This window comes from Rhinoraja longicauda, chromosome 14 (assembly GCF_053455715.1).
Source record: "Rhinoraja longicauda isolate Sanriku21f chromosome 14, sRhiLon1.1, whole genome shotgun sequence".
NCBI classification, from domain to species: domain Eukaryota; kingdom Metazoa; phylum Chordata; class Chondrichthyes; order Rajiformes; family Arhynchobatidae; genus Rhinoraja; species Rhinoraja longicauda.
In genome coordinates this window covers 39,168,907-39,192,370 of record NC_135966.1, presented here as the reverse complement: position 1 = coordinate 39,192,370, position 23,464 = coordinate 39,168,907, and the positions used below count along the sequence as shown (strand labels likewise).

Sequence of the window (23,464 nt, the reverse complement as noted above, 5' to 3'; positions counted from 1 at the left end):
GTGAGAAGGATTAACACAAAAGATTTTCTCTGGTATGATCATCCCCTATTAGAGCGTATTGCTTTTTCCAGAACTGAGCACACTCTTCTGACCAGATTAATAGTTCAATTATTATTAATAATAAATAATTTTAATTATTAAAATTAAATATTAATTTATATATATTTTCCAGGAGTTAAGAAGACACCATATCCTGAGACAAGTGATTTTGCTGAATATTCAAATGTCAATAGGAAGCCAACACAAGGTAAGGACGTCTCTGTGGAGGGATTATTAGTCATAGAAAGTCAGATTTCAGCAAGTGAAAAGTTTGCTTCAAGTTAAATGCTTTGGTTTGAAAGCTCTACAAATACATAATGCAAAACTGAGACACTGATCCTCAAATTTCTGCATGTAAAACGGGGCTCACTGGCGTATCCCTACAAGATCTGGGGAAGTGATATTCTTCTGCACATAATGTCCACTGTGTGGCATGTGCTAGTATTTGCCTTTTGTGTGATTGTGGACAGAACCACAAATTAAGTAAAGTCACAGTGCACTGGCTCCCCACTTCGCTCTCCCCAGCAGAATCTTGATTTATAGCTCTCTTGGCCCTATTGAGCTTTCATAATGCTCAAGACCATGTACCACCCTCTACTTTAACATACGATATCTGTTCAGGATGCACATTGTTGTGGCTTTGTGGGAACGTACACACTGTGACTTACTCGTGCTAGGATCCAGGAACTTGGTCTGAATCCCTGCCCTTTGCTGACACTCAACGTGTAGAAGCTTCCTGTGAACATTGGTGTTAGGCTGGCTGTGATGAGCAGTTCGTCTGCTCTGCACTGAGATATGAGGAGCTCAAATCTGCCCTCTGGCATAGTTGCTGTGCTGACAACTACCCGGATCCCATGATGTCTCGTCACCACCTGTTGGATGTGGTGGAAGGTTTTGCCTTCTCCTCTCTAATGGTAACCGTTGAGCTTGTGAAAAGGGAGAGATCTCTGGGCTGCGGAGAGCTGTGCAACCAAACAAACAGAGGGAGAGTTAACAGTTTTAATCATGTCCAGCAGGAGGTGATGAGAGAAAGAGAGGAACGGAAAGGATCTGAGCAGTTAGTGAGCACACTTAGCCATGCCCAGTAATTGCTCACCCTCACCATACTGAGCAGGGTGCCTGCCACCCAGACGCCCACTTCGGGGCAGGGAGAAGATGCACAGTTGTACAATGCCAGCTCTCACAGGTGGCTGTTGCTCACCGCCTCGGTGACACACTCCACACGGAGCCAAGCAATGATGAGGTTGCTTTAACCGCTTCAATGCTACAGGAGCACCGGCAGAATGGTGAGCCTGCAACCAGGTTCCTGGCATAGCTGCACACAGCAATGGACTGGGGAAGGATTCACATTAGATGCCCACTGCAGCAGTGCTATCAGTAATGCATCTATATAAATAATGCATAATGATGCCTTTAAGCACCGCTTCCATTATTTGGTGGTTAGTTGAAGATAATTTGAGGGGGAGTAAGGAGCTGGGTTGATGAATGGTTCAATGGTTCTTTTATTGTCAGCAAGGTGTACCAAGGTACGGTAACATTTTTTTTTTTGCATACAGATCTGTAAGATTATCCCCGGTTAAGTCCAGAATTCATAGAAACAGCCCACTGAGTCCATAAGCAAGAGTCGCCAAATTGTGTTGCCATTATCAAAGTCCAAGCTGCAGCTGGCTATTATGGCCTATTGTAGCCACTGCCTCCATCTGGATTGCCAGTGAACTATCATCTTTCTCCTCACCCATCCATTTCCAGCCTTTCTCCTAACTCCTAAGGAAATTGTTCCCTAAACTGTTGCCATCAAAGCCAATTAATTTACAATTGAAACATCAATAATGCTATTTACTTAACAATATTGATCTCGCCTCAAAATTAATCCATTACTTACTTTGTCTGGGCCCCTACATATAGAAGCAAATTCTTTGTTTCCATCTTATCTTTGCAGACATTGAGGAAGACATTCATTACGGATCCATCTCCTTCGAGCCGAAAGCATCAGATGGTAAAATAGATTTTGTTTGAACATATGTTTTCATTTTTAATATTTTGCAGAGGATAAAATGGGCACGGCTGAGAACACATTGGAGTTGCTAGCTGAGTGAATGTTTGTCATTTGCACTGTCCCAGACTTGGCTCATTGACTTCAGTATAACTGAAAACTAAGCAGTGTAAACATTTAGCACTTTTAAACCACCCAACCTCCCCTAATGCACAGACTGTGTTAAGATTTGATCAACTAGTTCCAGTCTTCCCATAACATGTTCTGACATTGATTCTAATAAATATCAAAATCTGCTGATCGGGAAAATCGACATAAAGAGATTTACTATAACCCAGTGGGGAAAGCATCTTGTTGAATTAAAATGTAATAAAAATGAACTTGGTTGAAACCAAAGATAGATATAAAATGCTGGAGTAACTCAGCGGGTCAGGCAGCATCTCTGCAGAAAATGGAAAGGTGCGATTTGGATCGGGACCCTTCTTCAGACTATCTTGTTGAATTCATTTTTTGATGAGTGGTGTCTATCTTGAAACAACATGAACTGATAATATTGGGTGCACCCGAAATACATTGCAGAACACTCAACATTCACCCATCCACAGTGGAGGACCAAAGCAGCCCACTTGATTGGCACCCCATCGTCCAAAACATTAATTCCCTCCATCATTGGAACACAATGACCACAGAGTGTACTGTCCACAAAATGAACTGCAGATGCCTTAAGCTTCACAAACAGTATCCCCACAACCTGCATCCTCAGCAAACAAGTAGGACTAAAGCAGCATGGTGTCTGGGAATACCACCATTTGCAGGTTCCCCTCCTAGTTCCATATCATCCTGACTTGGAATATTTTGCTGGTCCTACATACTTATGGGATCCTGGAACTCCTCAACAATAGCACAATGAAACCAGCTTCACCAGAGGGATTGTGCTCCAAGAAGGCTGCTCAGCATCATATAACCATATAACAAATACAGCATGGAAACAGGCCTGTCCGGCCCTACCAGTCCACGCCGACCACTCTCCCTGACCTAGTCTCATGTACCTGCACTCAGACCATAACCCTCTGATCCCCTCTTATCCATATACCTATCCAATTTACTCTTAAATAATAAAATCGAGCCAGCCTCCACCACTTCCACCGGAAGCCCATTCCATACAGCCACCACCCTCTGAGTAAAGAAGTTACCCCTCATGTTACCCCTAAACTTTTGTCCCTCAATTCTAAAGCTATGTCCCCTTGTTGGAATCTTCCCCACTCTCAAAGGGAAAGGCCTACCCACGTCAACTCTGTCCGTCCCTCTCAACATTTTTAAAACCTCTATCAAGTCCCCCCTCAACCTTCTACGCTCCAAAGAATAAAGACCCAACCTGTTCAACCTCTCTCTGTAGCCTAAGTGCTGAAACCCAGGCAACATTCTAGTAAATCTCCTCTGTACCCTCTCCATTTTGTCGACATCCTTCCTATAATTTGGCGACCAGAACTGCACACCATACTCCAGATTTGGCCTCACCAATGCCCTGTACAATTTTAACATTACATCCCAACTTCTATACTCGATGCTCTGATTTATAAAGGCAAGCATACCAAACGCCTTCTTCACCACCCTATCCACATGAGATTCCACCTTCAGGGAACAATGCACAGTTATTCCCAGATCCCTCTGTTCCACTGCATTCCTCAATTCCCTACCATTTACCCTGTACGTCCTATTTTGATTTGTCCTACCAAAATGCAGCACCTCACACTTATCAGCATTAAACTCCATCTGCCATCTTTCAGCCCACCCTTCCAAAAGGTCCAAGTCTCTCTGTAGACTTTGAAACTCTACTTCATTATTAACTACACCACCTATCTTAGTATCATCTGCATATTTACTAATCCAATTTGCCACACCATCATCCAGATCATTAATGTATATGACAAACAACAGTGGACCCAACACAGATCCTTGGGGTACTCCACTAGACACTGGCCTCCAACCTGACATACAATTGTCAACCATTACCCTCTGGTATCTCCCATTCAGCCATTGTTGAATCCATCTTGCAACCTCACTATTAATACCCAACGATTTAACCTTCTTAATCAACCTTCCATGTGGAACCTTGTCAAATGCCTTACTGAAGTCCATATAGACAACATCCACAGCCTTGCCCTTATCAATTTCCCTGGTAACCTCTTCAAAAATTCAAGAAGATTAGTCAAACATGACCTTCCAGGCACAAATCCATGTTGACTGTTTCTAATCAGGCCTTGTTTATCCAAATAATTATATATATTGTCCCTAAGTATCTTTTCCATGAATTTTCCCACCACAGACGTCAAACTAACAGGTCTATAATTGCTAGGTTTACTTTTAGAACCTTTTTTAAACAAAGGCATCATCTCATCTCAAGGACAATTTTGGAGGGGCAATAAACGCTGGATGTGCCGGCAATGCCCAGATTATCAACAAATAATGTACAACAAAAAGGGAGAGTTTGAAGGTTTAATGCTCTTCCCATTGATCAGTGGGGCAATGACTTAGCAAGATCATGATGCAACCTTACAGATCTTGCTCAATTGCGTTTAGAAATCCAGTGTGGAAACAGGCCCTTCCATCCACTGAGTCCACACCAACCATCAATCATCCCTACACTAGTTCTACAACCCTACGCACTAGGGGCAATTTACAGGAGCCAATTCACTGACAAACCAGCACATTCTTGCAATGTGGGAGGAAACGAGAGCACATGGAGAAAACCCATGCAGTCACAGGGAGAAAGAGCAAACCCCACACAGACAGCACCCAAGGGCAGGATCAATCCCAGGTCTCTGGTGCTGTGAGGCAGTATCTCTACTGCTGTTCTACTGCTGCACCACTATGTCTCTGTGTCGAAAATTGCATAAAGCTGTCTTTAACAGACCTTTGTTCAGTTTTACAGATTTCCACATAAACCAGTGTGAAATACAGCATGGATTCAGTGAACCGAAAGAGGGTGAAATCCAATAGCCCAGCAAAAAGGCTAATGTTGGGCTCCGATCCATGCAATGTGGTTAACCCTGACTGCTTTTGCAAAGATGCATTTCCCACAAAGAACAATGATCACTTTCCTCTTTGGGCAAATAAATCTTTGGGTTATCATTTGGTAACCACTTGAATTTTCATAGTTTTGACTCACATGCACTTATATCCTCGATAATAAAATAGGCAAAAGAGTGATGATCAGTGACAGGTGACTACCATTGCTTTTATGTTGTCTCCACACCTCAGTGGTAGTAATAGCGAGAAGCATACAGCATGAAAACAGGCCCTATAGCAATTAAGTCCATGGTGACTATCCAGTACACACACTAATCCTACACCAATACCATTTTATTCTCCACACATTCCCATCAATTTCTTCCCAGATTCAACTGCCATCCATTGGGGGAGTCCAGAACCAGGGGTCACAGTTTAAGAATAAGGGGTAGGCCATTTAGGACTGAGATGATGAAAAACTTTTTCACCCAGAGTTGTGAATCTGTGGAATTATCTGCCACGGAAGGCAGTGGAGGCCAATTCACTGGATGTTTTCAAGAAAGAGTTAGATTTAACTCTTTGGGCCAAGGGAATCAAGGGATATGGGGGAAAAAGCAGAATGGGGTACTGATTTTGGATGATCAGCCATGATCATATTGAATGGTGGTGCTGGCTCGAAGGACCGAATGGCCTACTCCTGTACCTATTTTCTATGTTTCTACATGCCTGGGGATAATATACAGTGCCCAATTATCCTACCAACCTGCACACATATGACACGTGGGAAAAAAAGGAGCACCTGAAGGAAACCATGCTGTGAGAGAGAGAGACCATGCAAATTCATCCTAGCCAGAACTGGAGGCCAGGGTTAAATCTGCATCACTGGCACCTGCTGCGCCATCGCTTCACCTTCATTTCCTGCACTTATTTACCAGGAGATTCATCTGAGGAACACTCATATCCACAGCTCCTGGCTGAGCCAGAAACGTTTTGTGCTCGCTCCCAAAATTCATGAAGGAGTTTAGTTCACAAATGGCCATCCCTACAGCATACTTGGTAAATGCAGTGCCTAGAACACACACAGCAACTGTTTTTTTGGAGAATTAATATCTTGCTGGTCTGATCCGTTGCTAGAAAGAGGTAAGGATCTTTGTGTAGGAAGGAACTGCAGATGTTGGTTTATACTGCAGATAGACACAAAATGCTGGAGTATCTCAGTGGGACAGGCTGAGTCTCGACCCAAAAGATCACCCATTCTGTCTCTCCAGAGATGCTACCTGTACCGCATAAATTGTGTTTATTTAAGAATCTTTGTGTTTAGGACAATGTGTTTAGGACAATGTGTTTAGGACATTGTATTCCATTTCTCAGTTCTTTTGTCAATGCATCTGCCGGTGCCATCCTTTAATTGTGATGTTTGCAATTATCACAGGGCGCAGGCATGGTACACAACCCCCTAATCGACCTTCAAATACTGTAAGTACATTGATTACCCTTGGAGAGCTCCCATGTCTAACAATGTAGTTTTCTGCAACAAATTGACAGAGGGTGGTGAATCTGTGGAATTCATTGCCACAGATGGAGGCTGAGTTATTGGGTAGTTTTAAAGCAGAGAATGATAGGTTCCTGATTAGTAAGGACATCAAAGTTTATGGATAGAAGACAGGAGAATGGAGTTGAGAGGAAAAAACAGATCAGCCATGATCGAATGATGAAGTAGACTTGATGGGACAAATGGCCTAATTCAGCTGCTATATCTTATGATTTCATGATCAAATGAAATTGATAAAGATGTTTTCTGATATAAAGTGAAGCAATTGCAAATCATTCCCATATCATTGTTACTTTTCTCTCTTTCAGGACGCAGTTTCTTCAGATGAAGACAGTTCATCTGTCATCTATGCACAGATAGCACAAACAAAAATTTGAATGGTATGTCCACCAGGTGGCGCTGCGATGGCAGCCTTGCCAACGATCTGTCTGTCTTTTCGTCTTTTTGTTATTTTTAGTGTGTTTTAAAAGTATGTATTAATGTTCTCTGGTTTGTTTTATGTGGGAGGTGAGTGGGTGGGGGGGGGTTGGGGGGGGTCAGGATAACTTTTTTTCAATCTTACCTTGCCGGAAATGCGATTGCTTTCCGGATCGTATCTCCGGTTGCTCTGCGGCCTAACATCATGCAGCTGGAGGCCCTGCTCGGGACTGAATACGCATCACCGCGGGGACATGGACTTACCATCGGAGCCTGTGATCTCTTATGTGGGATCGACGCTCCAACCGCGGCCCGCGGATTTCAACATCGAGGAGCTCGCAGTCTCGGGTAGAGACCGATGTCAGGAAGCTCCAAAGAACACAGAAGGCTCGACTAGCCCCGACCCGGGGTCAGATCGCTCGACGCGGGGGAGCTGAGATTCCCCCCGATGCGGGAGCTTGATCACCACAACACGAGGGCCTGACCACCCGCTATGGGAGTAAGATCGCCCCGTCGACGGAAGGCTCGAGGCCCCTGACCGTGGAAGGACAAAGAAGGGAAGAGATTGGACTTTTTTTTGCCTTCCATCACAGTGAGGAATGCAGAGGAGTCACTGTGTTGGATGTTCATGTTAAAATGTATTTTGTGTGTGCTGTTGCTTTTTATTGGTGTGACTGCATGGCAAATGAAATTCCTCGTATGTTGCAAAACATACTTGGCTAATAAAGTATGATTATGGTTAATCTCCAGTGATTAGAAAAGAAAATGGACTGGATATGTGAAATGAAGTTTTCTGAATTGAAATCTTAACTTTAGATCTATTGTATCGTTTTCATCCTTTGTACATGCCCTGAATTAACAAAATCACTGCATCAGGCTTTTTAAATACAAACCTCACTTTTGAATAATGCGTTTGAAGTAGGAATTGATTCTTAAAAATATAGTTTGAACATTTCTTCATGGCTTCTGCAGATGCTATGTAAAATAGAAGCAGATACACTGTGCAAAATAAATTGAACGTTTTAGATAGGTTTGCTGCCAAATCAACTACCATTTCAGAATTGAAATAAGTAACTGATAATTTAAGTGAAGCATTAATATCCAGCTGAAGTGAGGAAGGAGGAATCAATTTTCTTAGTATAGTTTCAACAATTCTTCTTAACTTCTGCAGATGCCATGAAAAGTGGAAGCAGATACATGGTACAAAATAAATTGGACATTTTAGATAATTTTGCTGATACAATGTAAAATGGAAGCAGGTAAATTGTGCAACATAAATTGAACAAGTTAGATAATTTTGCTGCCAAATCAGAATTGCAATAACTAACAATGACGATTTAAGTACAGTATTGAAATCCAGGTTAGGTGAGGGAGGACTGCCCTGTCAGGAGTGATGTGTTTAGAATTAGACATTAAGCAAGACCTATTTTCTCAAGCAGATATAAAACATATGGTAATATTTCAAGAGATGGCAGGGGAATTGTCCATGGTGTCCTGACCAACATTTCTCCATAAATCAGTATAATTTATTGATTTAGTTATTGATATATTGCAATGGAAATTGGTTGGAGCGTTTCCCAAATTCCAAGAGGGAATCCTCCGAATGCAATGAGCATTGGGAATTTTCAATAGGAATTATACTGCTACAAATCCATATTTCCTTATTATGCTGTAGAAGGAACAATTTGGCCCATCAAGTCTACGCTGATACAAGGAGCAATCCCGTTCCACCACTAATTTACCCAATAACCTATCCTTCTGACAATGCTATCAATCCCCCACCACTATCACTCAGCTCCACCCAGATTCTATCACCCACCTACACATTGTGGCAATCGCAGTGGCTAGTTAATACACCAACCTTCACATCTTTGAGATGTGGGGTAATAAACTGGAGCACGTGAAAGAAGTTCACACAGTTCCAGAGGGAATGTGCGAACTCCACATGGACTGAAGATCAGGATTGAACCCAGGCCACTAGGGCTGTGTGGGAGCCCCACTATTCACTATTCTGCTCATAGACTCTTTCTGGTAATGCATTGTTTAATTTCTTTTGTTTTTATGACTCCAAAATGTGTAACTTGATGTTACTCCTAATGCATCTGTTTCCATTGTTTACCAATGGGACTTCCATCTTATTTTTCTATCCTTCAGTATCTGCCCCTGAAACACTCCATTCAACAGAGTGTTTCTTTCAATCAATCAAATTGGTACAAATTTTGCAGAACTTCTCTACTTTTCACTTCTATTTCCTATGAAAAAACTGTGGCCTTTGATTTGTTTTACTTACAGCTTATTTAACCCATGTCATTAGTTTTTGTGATTGGGTTTTTCTACTCTAACGGCCCTTTGGTCCTCGACCCATTTAAGTTCTCACTTGCAGATACTTTGTAACTTCCTTATTTATCTCCGCTAAACCATATAGAGTCAGAGAGTCAGTCATACAGCTTGGAAACAGGCCCTGTGGCCCAACTTGCCCATACCAACCAACATGTCTCAGCTACACTAGTATCACCTGCCTGCATTTTTCCCATATCCCTCTAAACCTGCCCTATCCATGTACCTGTCTAAATATTTCTTAAATGTTGCAATGGTACCTGCCTCAACTACTTCCTCTGGCAGCTCATTCCAAACGGTTACCACCCCTTGTGTGAAAAGGTTACCCTTCAGGTTCCTATTAAATCTTTCCCCGCTCACTTTACACTTAAGTCCCCTGGTTCTCGATTCCCCAACTCTGTGCAAGAGACTCTGTGCATCTAGCCGATCTATTCCTATTATGATTTTGTACACCACTATAAGATCACCCCTTATTCGCCTGCGCCCCAAGGAATAGTCCTAGCCTGCTTAACCTCTCCCTATAGCTCAGGCCCTCAAGTCCTGGCAACCTCCTCATAAATTTCCTCTGTATCTTTTACAGATTGACAACATCTTTCCTACAACATGGTGCCCAAATCTGAACACAATATTCTAAATGCAGCCTCACTCTAAATGCCCAGTTCAATTCCTCCACAATCACCAAGTCTTGTGTCACAGTTTCTTATGCGATTTTTTGTTGAAAAATAGCAGATTGCACGAAATTGCACCGGAGCATATATATCTTCATAAAATAGCATTTAACTGATAGAGCTGAACCCTAATTGAATGTAAAATATTCAGTAGTTGCACCAGAAGCACCCTCTCAGGTGCACTCTATCAGTTTTGCAATGTGTCAGAAATCACTTCGAACTGTCCTTCCTGTCAAAATGTTCTAGTTAGCTCTCTCATTAAGGCGTGGAAAATCATGCTCCAGCTGTGAGACCATAGCAGAACCCAGTCAACACTCCAATGATATGTTCAGCCTCATCAGCATACAATATTCCAGAACAAAGATACCCTGTGCAGCAATGGAAGGCATTAGAGACACTTGATCTTTAAATTGGGCACATCTCACCGGGTTTTGTAAGTCAGGAGTAAGTTCTATAAATGCGCTGAATAATGTCTGAACGTTTTCTGGGTTTGAATAGCCTACATCAGTCCAGGAGTTGGTAACTGGTGTGTTCTGTGTTGATGAGTGGTTATAACCTCAATACTCTGGTTAAGAGAAGTTTCACCTAAGGGGGAGAAATGTAGCAGAATGAATTGTTCAGTCTGTTGTATTCTTCCGACATAAGTTACAATAGTGCCATCTGACCAGCAGGGGAGCGTGAGGAGCAAAATACAGATAGTTGCACACCGATGGCGAGCACAGTTTCTCTGTGTTCTTTAAAATGAAGATTAATATGTGGAACTCCTGTCGTTCTGTTTGTTTAATAATAGAACTTCTGCTGAACCCTGAAAACTTAGTTCCCAGGGACAGATCCAGGGTTGCACCACCAAGGTTTCCAATGACAAAGGTCCCCTCTATGTTGTGAAGGTGACACAATGGTAGCACAGTTGATAGAGCTGCTGCCTCACAGTGCCAGAGATCCAGGTTCGATCCCCACCTCGGGTGCTGTCTGTGTGGAGTTTGCATGTTCTTCCTGTGACTGCGTGGCTTTCATCTGGGTGCTCCGGTTTTCTCCCACATCGCAAGGAGTCGATGAGAAAGTGAGATAACGTAGAACCAGTGTGAACTGGTGATCAATGGTCGGCATGGATTCGGCAGGCCGAAGGACCCGTTTTCATGCTGTATCTTTAAACTAAAAATGGTTGCGTGCCAATGAGCAGATTTGCCTCAATGTTTTTTGAAGGAAAGGGAGCAAGTGAAGCTGAGAAAGGGTGATAAATCTGATGAGGCCAGGATTGCTGGGGTTCTTTTGGTGTTAATGACGGGACCTCATCAATATATGGTAGTTGCATCTCCCCACTGTCAGCTGACGGAATGGACCATCTAGGATTGTCTCAATGAATCATGAGATAGAGAGAGAGGACGTCTGCAAATATGAGGAATGGAGTGGATGATTGGGATGATTGGGGATGATTGACAATGGCATGAATAATCATCAGGCATTGTGGGAAGCTAGGAAATGAATAGCTGGCATTCTGGAAGAGATATATGAACATTTTAGCTTCAGTGAAGGTACTGGAAACTTGGTACGGTGCCTGGAGTTGTACCTTTACTTCAAAAGCCAAGGAACTATAGGCCAGTGAACCTGATCTCAGTGGTGAAGAGGTTAAGCCAAGGTAGATGGCAGGGTTGAAGAGGTTAAGCCAAGGCAGGATTTATATGGTAGATGGCCGGGTTGTGGGAGTGTTGTACAACAGAGAGACCAGGGTATAGGGGTGACATGGGGTGATAAAGATGATGTTTGACACCCTTGCCATTAATGGTAAGGATAATAGTATATGAGTTGGAACAATATGTTACAGCTGTACAAGACATTGACGAGTTGAGATTTTGAATAATATGTGCAGTTCTGGTCACCCTGTTTTCGGAAGGATATAACTAAACTGGAATGCATGCAGAAAAAAAATCCCAAGGATCTTACTAGGCTTGAGTTATAAGTAGTTTCTCTGCAGGCTAGAGATAGCAACCAGACTATTCAGGGTTAATCTAACAGGTATTAGTCTCACAAGGCCACTAAGGGAATAACAATGAACAATGGATGATCTGGCGGGGGGGAAGGGGGGGGGGGGGGGCGTGAGGGAAGGGGGGGGAGTGGAGGGGGGAGAACAAGAGGGGGCCTGGTGCAGATACTTTGTAACTTTGTCAGCACCGTATGTGGTGACTATTTGCACACCTTGGGTATCCAAGCAAAGAATTTCAGTGACTTCTCACATGTGACATTAAAGTATTCAATTCAAATTCAAATGTGGTACTTTCTGCCTTATATAATTATCACTGTGAGGGGTCAATTAAAAACCTCAAAACTGAGATTAATCTGTGATGATGATGATAATGGTCACTGCACTGACATTAATTTTGATCAGCCTTTTATCTATTTGAATCGAATAATAGATTTGAAGAATATAAGAACATAATAGGCTGCTTCTGTTCTTATATTCCTATGCCATTCATCGTGCAGATGAATTGCTCATTCATTTATTGATCCTTAATAACTGAGGGAGTCATCTTGATTCAGAACTTATATATTCTTGCTAAGCTTAGATATTCCATAAGATGCCATTTAGAACAGAGATGAGGAAAAACTTTTTTAGTCAGAGAGTTGTGAATCTGTGGAATTCTCTGCCTCAGAGGGCAGTGGAGGCCAATTCTCTGAATACATTCAAGAGAGAGCTAGATAGAGCTCTTAAGGATAGTGGAGTCAGGGGGTGTGGGGAGAAGGCAGGAACGGGGTACTGATTGAGAATGATCAGCCATGATCACATTGAATGGCGGTGCTGGCTCGAAGGGCCGAATGGCCTCCTGCTCCTATTTTCTATTGTCTATTCCATGGGACAAGGCTTGCTTCCTTAAATGTAATCCAGAATCAATAAATATAAACCCAGTTCTATAACCATCCATTCTACAGCAAAAACTATGCTTGTTTCTTCCAGCTTTTTTCTCCTCTGATCATCCATATCGAAACTGGGATATTTCTCCACCGATGTTGCCTGGCCTGCTGAGTATTTCCACCATTTTCTGTTTTTATGTCACATTCCCAGCATCTGCAGGTTTGCTTTTCCAAACTAGGATGTTCTACTGAATTACAGTGCCATATATTACTGACGTTTCCTCTCCACCTGAAGCCCATTGACGCTGCAAATTTGAAAATTATGTGTTAGATTTTGCAGTAAATTCTCTTTCTTTAATCTGAAACATTATTTGGATCTTTTCTCATTTTACTTACTGCATCTGAAGGTTGCTGGTTGGATTGTTCACTTTGGTTTTGACCTTCGAAGTAATTAGATATTAGGGTTAGTACTGCTAATTAAAAATTAAAAATTAAAAATGTTGCTTATACAATATAACTTGCAAATTACCTGGTCTCTTTTGAAAACTGACCACAGCATAATTAATTTCTTCTTCACTGTACAGTTCTGAGTTTGGGACTGTCTGACTGTTTCCTGGTTCCTTTTGATCTTTGACTGTGGTGAATTGAATCAGTTTGATAAATGAATAAGTATTTGAGAAATCCATCATGCTTTTCTCCCAGCTGCTACTTCACTTAATGAGTGTTAGGAAGTAAGACTTTCTGATATATGTTTCGCCCAAGTAGTTATCCTGTGAAAGATTGAACTCACTTAGGCACAGGAGAAAGAGATGAGCAGGGAGTTTAGCCAAGAGTGTGCTACTGATTTAGCAGATGGGCCACAAAATTCTTGGTGAGTGGATTAGTCCAGCTGCTAACCGTCCACTCCTAGTGAATAACACTTATTGGGAAAAAAAGACACAAAATGCTGGAGTAACTCAGCGGGTTAGGTACAATCCTCTGCAGAACATGGATAGGTGGCATTTCTGGAGGGTCCCGACCCAAAACATCATCTATCCATATTTTCCAGTGGTGCTGCCTGACCCACTGAGTTTGTGCCACTTTGTGCCTCTTTTGTAAGCCAGCATATGAGTTCCATGGTTCTAATACTTATTGGAACATGCTCCACAGAGTAGACCAAAAGCAAAATACTGCTGACACCAGAAATCTGAAATAGAACTGAAGATACTAGAATTGCTGATTGGGATGGGCATCATCTGCTCTGGTTGCCCTAAGTTTCAAATTGATGGCTTTCGTCAGAAGGGATGGGTAAGCAGGTGGTGCAATTTAAATTGGGATCCAATCTTTTAGCTGATTTGTTGCATTACTTTAGAGAATGAGACAATTTAGGCAGAACACTGCAACACAAACACATTTTGACAACAACTAGATTGAGGCTAAGGTGAAGACAGGCAACCTTACAGGGGTGAGAATATGTAGATGAAAGGTGATTGTTCAACTTGGGAAGGAACGCGTACACATAAACGTGAATAAAAAAGTAACTGTAGATGCCGTTTTACCAAAACAAAGTGCTTCCTTCTCCTTTTCTCCCTGTTACAGAATGGTGAGATGCAAAAACAGGATGTAAATTATGAAATGAAGTATCTCTATGAATGCCAGACACTCTACTGGTGTAGTACGACATCAAGGGCAGAAGCTTAATATTAGAGCTGAATTCTTGTGAGGGGAATTGAATACAAATATAGGGAGACTGTGCATCAGTTATATCGGGCCTAAGTTATGCCACATCTGGAGTAACATGTACAGTATTGGTCTCATTTGTTGTAGAAGAATATTACTGTGAGAAACAGGATGATTAAACCACCAGAAACAGGATACTGGAACAACCACTCTACCAAGGACAGGGCTATTAAACTGTCAGGGGTAGAGATAGGCTGGATGATTGAACTACCACTATACCGGGGACAGGGCTATTAAACCGCCAGGGACAGAGTCAGGCTGGATGATTGAACTACCACCGAGTTCGTTGGAGCACTGAGAGTGCGGTACGGGGATAGAGGCAGACTGGACAAAGGGCCATAAATTTAGGAGAGCGTCAAAGCAGCAGGGATGGGTTGAAATGGGTTGAAATGGGTTGTGAAGGTAACTAAGGGTCATGTGGATAACTACTGCACTTGCTCAACGAGGTAAATGAATATTGCAAATACGCCCCTGAGTGGGGAACTGCCAATTGCCATGCACATACAATGTATGATCTGGGGGGGTACCTGGGGGCGGTACAGAAGATTGTGCACCTCAGCGCTCTGATTGGAAGGAGCCCGAAGGGGAGGAGGATTCAGCAGAAGGGAGGGAGATTCAACAAAGTTGTACTGTATAAAGAGAAGGCACTGTCTTTGTCTCAGTGTGTCTCGGTTTGGAGAGGCACCCGGTTCTGCAGACTCGTGAATGAATTTCTTGTTTCCACGACTTTGTCTCTGGCATCGTGATTGTGAGCACTCACATTTACATCTCACAAGCTTGGGGGCTCGTCCGGGATCGCCACTTCGGCCGCTTGGCGGAGGCACGAAAGGAAGGGAAGGTGCACCCTGCTGATTTCAGCAGTCCCTGATCTCCTTGCTTGCCATCAGCGGTTTGAGCGAGTGATATCCGGACAAGAGACTCGTGGAAACAGGAGGGAATCCGGAATAACAAATCGGAGGGAAATTCCGATCGGGATCAATCGAGCAATTTCTGTACACAGGACCCGGGTAAGAAAATTGACTATTAAGTATTACTCGGGCGATTGGGTTCTGTCGGACGGGAAAAGTCGGACAGGGATACCAGATCGGAGGGAAGTTCCGATCGGGAGGATAACAGATCGGGAGGGGAGTTCCGATCGGGAAAGGATAACAGATCGGGAGGGGAGTTCCGATCGGGAAAGGGAGGGGAAGGGCGGTAAGCCCAACCCCCGCATTCCGCCTGATAGTCCGTTGGGGCGAATGCTGGTTCTGTCGGACGGGAAAAGTCGGACAGGGATACCAGATCGGAGGGAAGTTCCGATCGGGAGGATAACAGATCGGGAGGGGAGTTCCGATCGGGAAAGGATAACAGATCGGGAGGGGAGTTCCGATCGGGAAAGGGCGGTAAGCCCAACCCCCGCATTCCGCCTGATAGTCCGTTGGGGCGAATGCTGGTTCTGTCGGACGGGAACAGTCGGACAGGGATAACAGATCGGAGGGAAATTCCGATCGGGAGGATAACAGATCGGGAGGGGAGTTCCGATCTGGAAAGGATAACAGATCGGGAGGGGAGTTCCGATCGGGAAAGGGAGGGGAAGGGCGGTAAGCCCAACCCCCGCATTCCGCCTGATAGTCCGTTGGGGCGAATGCTGATTCTGTCATCATGAAAAAGTCGGACAGGGAGGATGGGTAATTCTTGTGTTAAGAATAATTGGGTGCAGGGAAAACCCAGGGATTGGAGAAGACAAAAATGATTCAGTTCTGTTATTTTGATTGACCAAAGGAACCAATAAAAGGGAGTTCAGTCTGGTGGCCACGACTGGGCTCCGATGAGGATTGGGTACGGCAGGCATTAAATGTGTTTGTTAATTCAAAAGCTTCCCCTAATCTGGAGGAAAGTTGTTATGCAGGCTGTTGGGTTCCCCAGGTACGTTTACTAAAATCCAGTTTGTGGAACAAGAGGTGAAGTACCTGGGCCACCTAGTTAGTGGGGGAAAGCAAAGGATAAATATTGAAAGAATCGCAGGAATCACAGGCTTGCCGATGCCTCGGAATAAATATTAAAGGAATATAGTAGAACTATAAAAGATAGAAATAGCGTAATAGGTAGCATAGTGACTATAGAGACGGAATGGAGTGAGAACAAGGACTGCATTTAAACTGACTGACCAAGTGCACTAACATAAGACCAATACAATGAATAAAATAACTGCAGTTGAACTACTAAGTAAGAAGTTCCCCGTATCCAAAGAGGATATTAAAAAAAAAAACACTCTGAGAAATGGAAAAAAAGGACGAAAAAATTGGAATATATACTCTGGCTAAACAAGCAGTCTCAAGCTGTGTCATCTGTCAGAAGATAAATAAGAAAGTGATGAGGGCAATACCGGGAGGAGGTCAACAGTTAGCCATCAGACCATTCCAGAGAGTACAGATAGATTTTACTGAACTCCCCAGGATACAGAAATGGAAATACCTCCTAGTGGTGGTGGCTCACTTAGAATTCGAACCGCCCCACGAAAAGATATAGCAGTATCCCCCTACGAAATGTTGTTTGGGTTACCTTATTGGAAAGATAGAAGGAATACCCACCCTAGAGGGTAGTGATGTTTTCTTAAGGAACTATCTACTGGCAGTACCTTGTTCTATTACAGAATTAAAAACCAAGAGGCTGCTGGCACAGAGTCCCCATCTCGACTTTCCAATCCATTCTGTGAAGGCGGGAGACTGGGTTCTTGTGAAATCGTGGAAGGAGGAAAAGTTGCAACCCCGTTGGACTGGTCCGTATTTGGTATTGTTGATCACGGAGACGGCAGTGCGGACGAAAAAGAAAGGGTGGACACACGCAGCGCGGATAAAGGGACCAGTGGAACCTCCGGCTGAGGAGGACTGGACATTAAGGCAAGGGAGGAAACCACTGACTCTGATCTTTGAGAAAGGACAATTGAACTAGAAGATTACAATGCAGTGCGTGGCACTGGTGTTCATGATGGTTGCCACTGTAAGTAAATGCATGGACAGCTGTGATAAATGTTACCACCCCATCAGGTATGGCGGACAAACCAGAAGGTCTTTTACCTATCATTCTTATGCGCATGACTCATGTTATACCCATAGGACCAGAACCAGCTGTAAGGAGGTGGGGGTAGAATACTACTTAGTGCAGAATTTGGGATACACAGGAATGAGGATGTATGGCACCTGCCCCAGAGGGGAGAGATGGTTTTGCTTATGGAAAGCTGGGCAATGGGGACGGGGTCCCAGTTGTTGGAGGAATATTTAAACAAGGAAAAGGAAATCCTAATAAACTGGCTACGAACAAAAGGGACAACCCGACCAGCCCCACCAGTCCCACCAGCCCCAACTAAGAGACCTCAAGTACATGTATCCTTATACGAAGAGATACAGGAGCAGATAGAAATTTCTAAATTGGGAGGGAATCTCTTTGTGGACCTGGCTACCAGGATTGCTCAGACGCTGGATGTCAAGGACTGCTGGGTTTGTGGAGGACCTCTTATGAGTCCTCAATGGCCTTGGAGGGGATCAACTGTTGAAGTGGGGGACCGGCTGCCGCACTAGAGATGTTGGCAAAGCAGCAAACGCAGATGAGAACAGCAATATACCAAAATCGATTGGCCCTGGACTACCTCCTAGCCGAAGAAGGAGGGGTATGTGGGAAATTCAACCTCTCTAATTTTTGCCTGAATATTGACGATAACGGACAGGCAGTAATGGACATATCCGAAGGAATCCGGAAATTGGCGCATGTTCTGATACAAAAATGGAACTCAATTATGGGCATTGGATGGTGTGATTCCCTCCTGGGAGGATCATGGTGGAGAACGGTGGCACAGGTGATCTTATGTGCACTGGCTGGGCTGATCTTTATCCCCTGTTGTGTACCTTGTTTTAGGGAGCTCATAACTAGGAGCATAAGTCAGATGCAGGCTGTAGCAGTGCCAATGGGGATGAGAGGGGAGGTGCAGAAAATCATGATAATGCGGCCAGGGGAGGTTTTGGATTCCCAGAGTAAGGAAATTAGGAGAATGCTACATCAGTTGGAGACAAAGGAGTTTGAAAATGGGGTTTAATCAGGGAATGCGTAGCAAAAGAAAAAGGATGGATTGTGAGAAACAGGATGATTAAACCACCAGAAACAGGATACTGGAACAACCACTCTACCAAGGACAGGGCTATTAAACTGTCCGGGGGTAGAGATAGGCTGGATGATTGAACTACCACCGAGTTCGTTGGAGCACCGAGTGTGTGGAACGGGGATAGAGGCAGACTGGACAAAGGGCCATAAATTTAGGAGAGTGTCAAAGCAGCAGGGATGGGTTGAAATGGGTTGTGAAGGTAACTAAGGGTCATGTGGATAACTACTGCACTTGCTCAACTAGGTAAATGAATATTGCAAATACGCCCCTGAGTGGGGAACTGCCAATTGCCATGCACATACAATGTATGATCTGGGGGGGTACCTGGGGGCGGTACAGAAGATTGTGCACCTCAGCGCTCTGATTGGAAGGAGCCCGAAGGGGAGGAGGATTCAGCAGAAGGGAGGGAGATTCAACGAAGTTGTACTGTATAAAGAGAAGGCACTGTCTTTGTCTCGGTTTGGAGAGGCACCCAGTTCTGCAGACTCGTGAATACATTTCTTGTTTCCACGACTTTGTCTCTGGCATCGTGATTGTGAGCACTCACATTTACATCTCATCATCATATCATCATATATGTACAGCCGGAAACAGGCCTTTTCGGCCCTCCAAGTCCGTGCTGCCCAGCGATCCCCGTACATTAACACTATCCTACACCCACTAGGGACAATTTTTACATTTACCCAGCCAATTAACCTACATATCTGTACGTCTTCTCACACAGTTACTGTGGCACAGAGATATTCTCAACCCCATTCTGATAAATATTTGCGGTGGTTTGTTCAGCTGATCAAGATTCAAGAGGTTCAAGATAGCTTTATTTGTCATCCAATATTGGACGAAATTCAGTCACCCACAGTCCAACAATAAAAGCATTAAATACGCATTAAAATTACACAACCCCAAAAACACACAAAAAAAGAAACATCCATCAAAGAAACATCCATCACAGTGAGTCTCCTCCAGTCCTCTCTGGAGGACATCCTATTCGGTCATCCTATTCGGCCCCCCCGACTCCATCAAATTGATAACAGGCAGTCTTGGAAGCCTATCCCGCCTAGTCAAACCGCATGTCAAAAACCTCGGCATGATATTTGACTCTGCATTAAAATTTGATAAGCAAGTCAACGCTGTGGTAAAAGCCAGCTTCTTCCAACCTCGAACCATAGCTAAAATCAAACCCTTCCTCCAATTCGACGACACAGAAAAAATCATTCACGCTTTCATTTCCTCCCGCCTAGACTACTGCAACTCCCTATACACTGGGATCAGCCAATCTTCCCTGTCCCGCCTACAACTGGTCCAAAACACCGCAGCGAGACTCCTGACGGGTACCCGTAAAAGGGACCACATCACCCCGATTCTGGCCTCTCTCCACTGGCTCCCTGTACGGTACAGAATCAACTTCAAGCTCCTCCTATTCACGTATAAAGCCCTAAATGGACACTTCCCCCCCTACATCAAAAATCTTCTAACCCCCCTCTCTAACTCCAGGTCCCTCAGGTCGGCCGACTTGGGGCTACTCACTATCCCGCGGTCTAGGCTTAAACTCAGGGGTGACCGCGCTTTTGCGGTTGCAGCTCCTAGACTGTGGAACAGCATCCCTCTCCCCATCAGAACTGCCCCCTCCATCGACTCCTTTAAGTCCAGGCTCAAAACCTATTTCTACTCCCTAGCGTTTGAGGCCCATTGAGGAGGCGCTGTGAACTGTTTGCGTGCTACTGTATGTTTTCATTTTTTTTCTATTGGAACCTAATCAAATGTACAGCACTTTGGTCAACGTGGGTTGTTTTTATATGTGCTATACAAATTGACTTGACTTGACTTGACTTGACTTGACTCGACTCACTGTGATGGAAGGCCACAATGTCTTTCCCTTCTCCTGATGTCCTCTCCCGTGGTCAGGTTGTTGTGGTTGGAGGCCGCACCGGACGGTCCACAGCGGGCCGAGCCTAAGGCGAGTCGCAGCCGCTCCCGCAGCCTCCGAAGACGGCCGGCTCCGCCGATGATAAGTCCGATCCGGGGCGGGCGAACATGCTGCTGCTGCCGCTGTTGCTGCACGTCGGGGCGGTCGTGGCTTCCGACATTGAAGCCCCCGCCCAGCAGAGAGAAATCCCGCGGCATATCTTAGGCCGCGCCGGACGGTGAAATGTCCGCGACCCAAGCCCCGCGATCCGGGGCGGGCGAACACGCTGCCGCTGCCGGAGCTCCTGATGTCGGCATCCACACGGCCCGAGCCTAAGGCAAGTCGCAGCTGCTCCCGCAGACTCCGAAGACGGCCGGCTCCGCTGATGGTAAGTCCGATCCGCGAGCTCTGCGAACCAGAGCCCGGGAGGCCGCCAGCTCCAGGAGTTGGGCCGATGGTTGGGCAGCAGCAGGAACGGAGACAACACCCAGAAAACAAAGGTCGGGTCTCCGTTCGGAAGGGACACATATTTACAATGTTACAGTTCCCCCCTCCCCCCCACATACACACATAGTACACAAACACAAAAACACCACATCACAACTACAATTAAGACAAAAAAACAACAAAAACACAAAGACAAATGGACCGCAGGTGAGCCGCAGCTGCTATGGCAGCGCCGCCATTTCAAGCTTCAAATGCAAATAAATTTTGCTCCAAAACTCATCAAATCTTTATATAAACAAAATGTACTGTGATGTAGTAAATTGCAGTAAAGCATGGACTGTCCTGGAATCTCCCGGGATGGGATGAAACCTCCCGGAGACTCCCGAGAGCGGCCCGGGAGGTGAATCTCTGTCGGTCTGCAGGAGGTGCAGGTTCAGACTGCGGACAGAAGCAGCCCAGAGGACGCCAGCGCTGGGACTGACCCGCACAGGTTGGCAGTTCAAGTGGGCCGGGTCTTCCCGTCCCTTCATTCCCATTATTCCCACCATCCCTCTCCCATTCACACCCATTGATTCCCTGCCCTTTGCCTCTTCCCCGGGTCCTGCTCCCAGCTGAATGCTGATCTGAAGCCCGAGTCTGCAGCAGCTGCAATCGCTTCAAACAGCAGCAGGACTCGGAGACAAGGGTCAGTGAGGGGAGAGCGGACGGGTTGTTGTTCAGTGCTGATGTTTGCACCGGGACCCCCAGTGTGAGTGTGAGCAGCAAGTGCTGGCGGTTGTCATGGTGACTACACTTTCTATCTGACACTTTGACGTGAGTCCTGTATCAGTATCTCAGTCTCAGATACTGGAGCATTGATGGCAAGTTAAACTGACAAAATACTTTACTGAACAATAGTTACAGAAAGATATCATCCCTCCTGTGCTGTGTGTCTGTCACACAGAGACAAGCAGGCAGCTGCTCCACAGAGAGAGACTTTCTGGAAACTTCTCCCTGATCATTGCAACATTTTATACACGAGAGCAGTTGGTCACTGTCCACAGATCATCACAGGGCGCACGCATAACATTACAAGAAGCACCGTGATACAAGTGTCTACTTGATATCCAATGGGAGGTATTTACACTTACATTTGTTTACAGTAAAACCTCCATTACTTGTGTGAACGATTTTTCCGTTTTCCTGCACTTCACACACATACAACTTCCCATCCTCCACTGTAACATGTCGGACCATCAGATAGACCGTGTTATTCAGGCGGATCTGCTCAGTGTTGCTCCTGTTCTGCTGGGATGAGTCCTTTGGTCTCCAGTGAAGACTGACTGTATCTGAGAGTCTGGAGATGGTGCAGCTGAGTGTGACGTCACTGCCCAGCAGAGGGCGCTGTTGACTTGCTTCACCTGTGAACAACAGATCAATGGGATTCAGAGTGAGTCGTGGTGTGTCCAGTCCAATGACTGGGCTCAATCCCACCTCAGCTGAAAACCTAGACCCGCCCCTCATTCTGCCAAACTCTAGCTGGTCCAAGCCCAGAGCCACAAACAGTCAACATACGTTAAACCAATCATCCATCCCCTGGGGCATTTTCCTAAACGTTAGTTTTATTTTGCATTATTTCAGACTGCACTGTAATCTCTGCACCGTTCTGCTGTTTTGCTTTTGTTGCATGTTTTTACTGTACCTGTTATTATAATTTACTCTGCACTTCATCTAAACAATTAATGTGTTTTACCCAAATGTATATGACAGTGAACTAATCTGAATCTAAATCTGAATTTGATATTGTTCAGACTACACACTGTGTTATTGTCCCTCACTTTGGCAGTGTTCACACATATTGTGTACACAACACTCTTGACACTCATGTTGCATCCTGGGATTATACGAATTCAAGTGTTTCAGAGGTTTGTACATTAGATTTAGCTCCTCAGGACCTGGTGGCAGAAGGACCATGGACTGCAGCTCTATTCCACGATGCCTTTGCAGTGTTGGCACCGATCTTCAGTGTGTCTCTCAGCATGTACTCCTGCAGCCTAGAATATTCTGCAATGGAGATTTTGCTGGGGAAAGCATGAAGAACAAAGTAGTTGGATCCAACTTTTCATTCACTCCCTATCGGCAAACTTTAGAGCAATGACCTCATACAAATTCCTTTGGATTCTACCTGTGGAGAATTATCTGAAGGAGGCAAAGGCCTTGTTCATCCTCTGATGAAGCTCTCAAGCTAATGGAATGGTTCTGAATGGCACCAACTTTTAGAAGTAAACACATTTATTAATATTGAATATTTCATTTTTTAATAATAAAAGGGTCTCTAATTCTACAAAAACGATTAGTTTCGATTCCTAAACAGTTTCCACCCGGCACCGGATCCTGGAGCAGTTTTCTCAGTGTC

General features: G+C 44.6%; 2 long non-coding RNA genes across 3 annotated transcripts; one reads left to right on the top strand and one right to left on the bottom strand.

The window, feature by feature from the left end:
* Nucleotides 1–169: 169 nt before the first annotated feature.
* On the top strand, nt 170–7,077 carry LOC144599918 (uncharacterized). The gene is made up of 4 exons (XR_013548052.1): nt 170–247; nt 1,979–2,035; nt 6,474–6,517; nt 6,902–7,077. It is a non-coding gene; the product is annotated as an uncharacterized LOC144599918 (long non-coding RNA).
* A 5,464-nt stretch (nt 7,078–12,541) lies between these two features.
* Nucleotides 12,542–21,137, bottom strand: LOC144599916 (uncharacterized). 2 transcript variants are annotated; one of them, XR_013548050.1, is made up of 3 exons: nt 20,566–21,137; nt 13,259–13,302; nt 12,542–13,167 (listed from the first exon to the last, which is right to left on the bottom strand). It is a non-coding gene; the product is annotated as an uncharacterized LOC144599916 (long non-coding RNA). The 2 variants fall into 2 exon arrangements; XR_013548051.1 differs by lacking the exon at nt 20,566–21,137 and adding an exon at nt 13,392–13,499.
* Between the last annotated feature and the right edge of the window lie 2,327 nt (nt 21,138–23,464).